This window comes from Protopterus annectens, chromosome 9.part0 (assembly GCF_019279795.1).
Source record: "Protopterus annectens isolate FY-2018-M chromosome 9.part0, PAN1.0, whole genome shotgun sequence".
NCBI classification, from domain to species: domain Eukaryota; kingdom Metazoa; phylum Chordata; order Ceratodontiformes; family Protopteridae; genus Protopterus; species Protopterus annectens.
This window is the reverse complement of record NC_056743.1, coordinates 1,283,190,995-1,283,199,573: the sequence shown is the minus strand read 5'-3', so window position 1 is coordinate 1,283,199,573 and position 8,579 is coordinate 1,283,190,995. Positions and strand designations below refer to the sequence as shown.

At 46.1% G+C, this 8,579-nt stretch overlaps 2 protein-coding genes across 3 annotated transcripts in view; both read left to right on the top strand.

Moving 5' to 3' along the window:
• POLD2 (DNA polymerase delta 2, accessory subunit) overlaps nt 1-8,579 on the top strand; it is an 818,333-nt gene that overhangs the window by 308,804 nt on the left and 500,950 nt on the right. The window lies entirely within an intron of this gene.
• LOC122812006 (alpha-1,4-N-acetylglucosaminyltransferase-like) overlaps nt 1-8,579 on the top strand; it is a 194,880-nt gene that overhangs the window by 837 nt on the left and 185,464 nt on the right. The gene's annotated exons all lie outside the window — the stretch shown is intronic.

The window sequence follows — 8,579 nt, the reverse complement described above, 5'->3', positions numbered from 1 at the left end:
TACCTGCATGTCTAAATTCACTTGAGAACCTCTTGCTGTGAGGCAACATCGCTAACCGCTGCACCACCGCGGCCACAATGCATTATATACAATTAACCAATTTATATATTTTGTAATTATTATCTTAATAACTGCACTCCACCTTCAGTTGAGATCTTTCCGTGTAATTTTTAACATTTTAATTCACGTTAAGCATCCACGTGCCCTCAACTCTGAAATAAAAGGATTTGGAAATTATGTATTATTGTTCCCTTTATCCCTAGTGCACGTGGGTTGCACTCATGCTTTTCAATCTGTCAGCGCAAGAAATCTGGACAAGGACAGAAACAATGGGTTACAAAGGCCCCAAAAATAGGGACAGATTTTTAAATATTGCTCCTATAAAATTAGAAAGTTGTTGAAGTAACATATTTTGCGTTATTATATATTTTTTGAGGATATGAAGTCTGAAATTCAAATGTCTGCTGTTATTTAGTATTGTTTAGTGGCATCAATCCTCCATGATTTGCCAGAAAACTGTAGAGGTTATGAGGAACAGACCATAAAATATGAGGCAAAAATCTTGACAATTGAGAGGTATGGATGCACCTAAATAAATAAACGTGGATGAGTGGAAATGAAGGCCAGCGGTCTTTAGGCGATAGACGTAATTTCACTAAAGCACTTCGATATTAGCACCAGCTGCAGCCCTATTCAAGAGCAAACTTGTGCCTTGCACCCACTGATTGCTGGGCTAGGGTCACCCAATTATCCCATCCCGCGCGACCTGTCCTCGTTTAGAATTAAAGCGGGTGATCGGCGAAAGAACTGCTACTTTTGTTGCGTTTACTCTTTGCTAGGGTTTCCACTTTTTTCAAATGTCCAAAGTAGGACATTTTTTTGGAGAAACGTAAAATTTGTAGGGATAAAACATACCCACGACCAGTGCAAAAGAGAGAGCTTCATTTTTTCGCTAAATATTTATTCTTGCAGCATTTGAGTTATTTATGCTAGTTCATGTAACACTTATTTCATATACAAAATAACTGTTTTAGGCAACTATTAACGAAAAATTATAAAATATTTTTTCTTCTAAATCTCAGGACATTTACCATTTTTATTTATTTATTTTATATATTTAACATTTGTTGACCGGGAAAGTCCAACTAGGTTCCACAGATCCTGTTTTCAGCGGAGGCCCGGGGAGAAACGCTCCAGAAGCATGTCTTTAGAATTTTTTTTTCCCCCCCCAGGACAAAACTGCCCAAGGAGAGACAGGTAGTAACCGTATTTGCTAGGAAAACGAAATAAACTTTCGATAATGCGAAGTGCCTTATTTATTTACTAATTATTCTTTACCATCTGCAGTTGTGTAGATACTAGTGGACGATCTCAAATTCTTTGCTCAATAATTCTGGATAAACCAGGGGTGAAGTCAGAAAATCTCATTTTGTACTTACTCGTAAACTAATTTTATTGCCCCCCAACGCACCTGGCTGGCATTTACGCTTTCAAAATGTTGCCCCTCCCCCATCTGTTAATAAATGTACGCATCATTTTCAGCAACTCTCTTCTTAGTTAATAGAATAAACAGATTTTGTATCAAGACACATTTTCTAATAACTAGCATTATTGGCTTACTGTAATTACCAGAAAATCTGAATTTTTGCAAACAACAGGGCAAATATATATGCCGTAATCAGGAATTTTCTAGATAATCAATTATAGGGTTGCCACCTTTTCAAATGCCCAAAGTGGGGCATTTTTTGTAGAAACATCAGATGTTATGTGATCCTATCTCGCCTACATTCTGTACTGATGGGCTCTGAGCCAATCCTCGGCTCCGACTCAGCACGCTATGCTATAGAGCGAAGACTCTTATTGGCTGAGCTATTTTCTATCCCAGTATGCACCACCACTAATCCCCCAGATCTCGTTTGCCACTTGCAAGCTAGGACGTGGTCTCAAACTTGGCTGAGCTAAGTGCTGTTTTCTTAAAGTTTTTCTGTCAAGAAATTCTTTATTTTTTACCCAAAAGCTGTTTTAACAGCTAGCGTTGTGTTTCTGTGTGTTTTTGATAATATTTTGTGGAGAATTTGTGTGATTGATTAGGGAAAGGTTTCCGTTTAAGTTAGAGGGGCCTTCCCCTATTCCTTAGCGAGTTTTCTTATTTTTTAGGGAGGTCAAGTACCTGTTTAAGTTAGAGGGTTCTTGGCCCTCCTTTTGGTGTTTGTTGTACTTGTTATCTTTGGTTTTCTTTAAAAAAAAAAAAAAAAAGGATTTATTGTTGTTAAAATCTTTGTTTTTTGACATAGATAGTGTTTTTTTCCACTGTTATAGTGAGTGTTTTACAGGCAGTATGTCCAAAGAACATAGACCCTCAGGATTCAAGAAGTGCACGAGGTGCAATTATAAAATGTCCATAACTGATGATCACTCCTTGTGCGTATACTGTTTAGGCGCCAAGCACCTACAGGAGTCTTGCAGCGTGTGTCACGCCTTTTCCTCTAGGGTCCTCCAAGAGAGGAAGAATAAATTGTTCTTGAAAGGGCTGATCAAACCCTCCTTCAAGGAGGCCTTATTTTCCTCTTCCTCTCCAACTAAGAAAAAGAAAGCGTCGGCTCCGACCAGCCCGTCGGAACCAACTACTAAGAAATCTAGGCAGGCTTCTCCATCGGCTCCATGGACTTCGGAGCCGAGGGCGGAACGGTCTGCCTCGATGCCTCCAGTCTCGACTCCTCTGGTTTCGGAGCCGATGACTGGGGCTTCGAGAGGCGGGTCACCTTCATCGGCTCCACTGATTTTGGAGCCGATGAGGGTTGCCGGCTCAGACTCTTCCCCTTCGGCGCCGAATCCCTCCTCGGCACCGAGGGAAATTGTTTTGGAATCTCCCTCGGCACCGATACTGGTTGAGTCTGTTCGGAGCCGGTCCCCCAGTCCTTTGGAGCCGATGGAGAAGTCGGTTCGGACCCGATCGGTTTCCTCCCGATCTTCCAAGATGTCGGATTCGGACATCGACAGGGTGCTCCCAAGACTGTTTCAGTCTCCTGTATTCCAGAAATTAGTTTCGGCTCCAGCCCATTCGGCTTCGGAGCCGATGGCCCACCCTGTAGTTCTGGTTCCTCCTCCAACAGCCTTGGCACCGTTAAAGCCGGTGCTGGTGGGGCCGATGGAGGTTTTCGGGTCGGCCCCGACCCTTACTCCAACCCCGGCTCTCGAGTTGGAGTTCGGTACACGGACTCCTCTGTCGGCCCCGGGGGGGACGCTTCGGGACCGATGTTTTCAGTTCTGAGCCTTCCTCTCGGTGCGTTGGCTGCGGTGGTACCGTCTACTGTTGTGGCCACGGGGGTTGGACCTTCCCAGGATTCTGGTGGTCCGGCTTTCAGGGCCATGAGGAGTGCGTTGGCCAAATCTTCTTTGGCTACCTCCATGGTCTCACCAGCACCTTCCCTACATACGGAGACTGGGTCTTTGGTAGTCCCCCTGTCCTTAGACAGCGGAGCCCCGGGGCCTGAGGTCACCCCCACTGGGGGTTCCCCCCCTCCTGGAGGTCCCTCTGAAGCTTCTTCAGAGGAACCCCCAAGGTAAAGAGCGTGCAAGAGGAAGCACGTTGACTCCCCAGATGAGTCTCTCATGTCAGACACTGATCTTGATGATGCGTAGGGGTCCCCTAAGTCGTCCTCAGATGATGTCTCCTTTGCAGACATCTTGGAAGCCCTCAAACAACGAGGCGGCTGGCATTACAAACCCCCTTCTGCTGATGAGTCGGTGTTCCTTAAGGCCTTCGGGGCTCAGCCCTCCACCTCCTGGGTGTCTCCGCCCTTCGACAAGCTCCTAGATTTGATCTGTCGAAAGGCGTGGGAACATCCAGACTCTGTGGAACCGGTGCCTGCTCGCCCAAATAAGTTCCTATCAGCACCCCCAGAGAAGGAGTTTTTGACCAAAGGTGTGGCTGTAGATGCCTTGGTGGTGGCATCTGCTACCCAACAAGATGTAGCAGAGGCTTCGACGTCCGTCCATCCTCCTAATAAGGAGTCTAGGAGCATGGATCGGTACGGGAAGCGCACCCTCAGTTCAGCGGCCTTTACCTTAAGGTCCCTGAACTATTTAACGCACTTCACCAGATTTCAGAGGGATCTGATCAAGAAGCTTTCAGATACCCTCTTGGGTAACCTACCTGAGCAGCTAGCCTAGACGGTTGGCTCTCAGTTGGCTACGCTGTCATCGATATCAAACTCATCCATGAGGCTCATTTCATATGCGGCCGAGGGGGCGATTAGAGTGGCGGGTATGGGTATTGCTCTACGGAGGCAAGCCTGGCTCCACCTGTGTCATTTTGCGGAAGCCTTTAAGTCTTCCTTTGCCGACGCTCCCTTTGATGGGTCCTCTTTGTTTGGACCCAAGGTAAAGGACACATTGACCCACTGCGAGCAAGAAGGTAAGACTTTGACTGCCGTAGGGGCACAATTTTCCACTCCCTTTTGGCCTTATCCCAAGGCTAAAAGAGGAGGGAAAATGTGGTTCCGTAGATCCCAGAAGTCTTATCCCTCGCAGCAGGACGATCCCCCTTCTAGAGGCAGAGGAGGGGGAAATTTTTCTGGAAGACACCGTCCCAGAGGCGGCAGAGGCCCCCGCAACACTGGAGACCGCGAGTCCTTTCGTGGCTCTTCAGCCTTCCACAATCACTGAAGGATTGCCCGACTGTGCAGCTCCGGAGCCAGTCGGGGGTCATTTTTCGAGGCACCTAAAAGCCTGGGAAGGTATCACTCAGGACCGATGGGTGCTTCGAATTATCGCTGGAGGTTACGCCATCCCCTTTTCTCACTCCCCACCTCCGTCCAAGAAAATCCCGGACCCGCCACCCAGTCAATGGGAAATTGCAGCCTTAGAAGTCTCAAAGCTGCTTCAAAAAGGAGTCATCCAACCAGTCCCCGCAGACCAGATCGGATTAGGGACTTACTCAAGATTTTTTTTGGTGCCAAAAAAGACCGGGGACTCGAGGCCCATTTTGGATCTCAGCATTCTAAATCGTTCAGTCAAAAAGTCCAAGTTCCGAATGGTCACCTTACAATCCATTCTCCTATTGCTGGAGAAAGGTGTTTGGATGTGCTCCATAGATCTCAAGGACGCCTATTACCACATCTTGGTAGATCAGGCGTCCAGGAGACATTTGCGCTTCAGCCTGGGAGACAGTCATTTTCAGTTCCGCGTGCTGCCCTTTGGTCTCACCACAGCCCCCAGGGTGTTCACCAAATGTTTGGCGGTCGTGACTGCTCACCTGTGAAGTCTAGGATTCCAGGTGTTTCCGTATTTGGACGACTGGCTCCTAACTGCCACCTCCAGGCGTCTACTATTGCAGAACCTACAAGCCACAATATCACTAGGTACTTCCCTTGGAATCACCTTCAATTGGCCAAAGTCTGTGTTGCTGCCATCTCAGCGCATAAGATTCATCGGAGTAGAGATAGACTCAAACCGAATGCGGGTCTATCTTCCTACAGAAAGGATACAAACTATACAGGCTCAAGTCCGAGCCTTGCTTCTCAGATCCAAAGCTCCAGCCAGGATGGTCCTGCAGCTATTGGGATCTATGTCGGCCACTGTTCTTCTAGTCCCCCTAGCAAGATTGCATATGAGAGTTCTCCAATGGCTTCTTTCGACACAGTAGTCCTTTCAGGATCTCCCTCTCAGTCACCTCGTACGGATCACGGAAACCTGCAAACGGGACCTTCGCTGGTGGCTGTTGCCCTCTAATCTGGATCAGGGATGACCCTTTGTTCCACCTCCTCCTATGGCCACTTTGACTACGGACGCCTCCCAGATGGGGTGGGGGGGGCATTCCCTGGGCAGGTCAGTCCAAGGCAAATGGCATTCAGAAGAGAGTCTCTTCATATCAACATTTTGGAAATGAGGGTGGTGCTTCTGTCTCTACAAGCCCTCCACGATTACCTCCCTCAGGGTGTAATTGCCGTTCACTCCGACAACATGTCAGTGGTCTGGTATCTGAACAAGCAGGGAGGGACCAGATCCTACCCTCTTTGCAGAGAGGCCATGAGAGTTTGGGAATGGGCAGTGGCGACCAGACGTTTTCTGATAGCAACTCATATCCCTGGAAAATCCAACGTGATAGCCGACAGACTGAGCAGAACTATCCTCTCTCCTCACGAGTGGTCTCTGAACGATGCAGTGACAACTCAGATCTTCAGCAGATGGGGAACTCCTTGTTGCGACCTCTTCGCAACCCTGCTGAACGCGAAGTGCAGAAAGTTCTTCTCCCTCACTCCAGCTCCGGGGGAGAGTCCTATAGACGCATTAGCCCATCCTTGGCCCACCGGCTTGCTATACGCCTTCCCCCCAGTTCCCCTCCTTCCAGAGTGATCCAAAAGGCGTCTCACTTGGGGAGCAAAATGATCTTAGTTGCCCCTTACTGGCCTCATCAGGTATGGTTCCCCTATCTTCGGAAATATGCACTGGACGGTCCATGGTTCCTGGATCAGATCCCAGACCTATTAATTCATCAGTCGGGACAACTCCACCAGTCCCTTCACACTTTGAAGTTAACAGCTTGGCTCCTCCTCTTCCGACTATAGTCAGGAATCATACCTTAGACCCGGAAGTCTTACATATCTTATCATCAGCCCACAAGTCTGCCACTAAGAAATTGTATACTAGCAAATGGAAGAGATTTGCTATTTGGGCTCAACTCCGGGGTCTGGATCCCATCACTATTCCTGTATTGGAAGTCCTGAAATTTCTAACTTCCCTATTCAATCAAGGTTCTTCAGTCTCTACCATCAAGGTCCAATTGGCAGCTATTTCCAATTTTCATGAATCTATAAACCCACCTTTAATGAGCAACAGATTGTGTAAAACCTTCATGAAAGGTGCTGCACTTTTACGACCTCCGATTTCTCATCCTGCTCCTCCGTGGGATCTCAGTGTGGTATTACGTGCCTTAACCTCCTCCCCCTTCGAACCGGCGGCAACATGTGATTTGAAATTTCTATCTTGGAAAACTGCCTTTCTGGTCACGATTACTTCTGCCAGAAGGGTTTCAGAGCTTCAAGCTCTATCTGTAAAACCACCGTACCTGGTTTTTCACAAAGATAGAGTATCCCTCAGGCCTAATCCATCCTTTGTCCCTAAAGTTTGTTCCAGTTTTTGACTGCAACAGTCATTAGAACTTCCAGTTTTCTTTCCAAAGTACTCAAACAAAGCGGAATACATCTTCCATACATTGGATGTTCACAGGCAATTGCGTTTTTATTTAGACAGGACCCAACAAACAAGGAAAACAGATCAATTGTTTGTGTCCTTTTCGGATAATAAATTGGGGAAAGCCGTCACAAAGGTCACTATTGCCAGATGGATCAGGGACTGTATTACTCAAGCTTATTCTTATTCTAACAAAGAGCTTACCACCTCTGTCAAAGCTCACTCTACAAGAGCTATGGCTACTTCAATAGCATTCCATTCTAAGCTTGCCATTAGTGACATTTGTGCTGCGGCTACATGGTCTTCCCCGCGCACTTTCATTTCCCACTACAAATTGGATGTGGCATCTCGGGGGCGAGCTTCATTTGGTTCCACAGTGCTCAGGAGTGTTTTCCAGTGAGCCACCCAGGATTTAGGTGCTAGGGACGCTGTCCCATCAGTACAGAATGTAGGCGAGATAGGATCACATAACATCTTTTAGTTATGTACTTACCATAACTTTAGATGTTTGGGATCCATCTCGCCTACATTCCTAATAACCCACCCTCCTTCCCCCTGCCTTGGAGATCAGAAGAGATCGGAAGGTCCGAATTCTATTGTTTCATCTTGAAACATCTGGCAATGTTATATAAACAAGTTATGTGTGTGTGCATGAATGCGGACAAACAAGATCTGGGGGATTAGTGGTGGTGCATCCTGGGATAGAAAATAGCTCAGCCAATAAGAGGCTTCGCTCTATAGTATAGCGTGCCGAGTCGGAGCCGAGGATCGGCTCCGAGCCCATCAGTACAGAATGTAGGCGAGATGGATCCCAAACATCTAAAGTTATGGTAAGTACATAACTAAAAGATTTTTCAGGGCAAAACATACCCACGGCCAGTGCAAAAGTCAGAAATTCGCTCACTTTTTTGCCAGAATAAAAGCTTTTTCTTGTAGCATTTGAGTTGCTTATTCTGTTTATTATAATATTTAGGAGTTTCAGATACAAAATAACTGTTTTATGCAACTATTAAAGAAAATATAGGAATTTTTTTTGTCCTTAAATGTCAGGACATTTGCCATTTTTTCAATTTTTTTGCAGGACACAACTGCCCAAAATGGGACTGTCCCTCACAAAGTGGGACAGGTGGTAACCCTAAATCAATAACAGTTGAGAATTATGTAGTAACAGTTATCTTGTCAGATGCCCAAAATAGAATATTTCTTGACTGAAAAATAACATTTTGCAATACTAGGTGCATACCCATCAACCGTTGCAAAACAGTATTTCACTTTATTACTAAAGTAATATCTCACTGCTGTGAAATGTTAATGGTTTGTAATTTAAAATCACATGAACATGTTCAATATATAAAATAATATTTCCTGGAACATTTGAGGAAAGT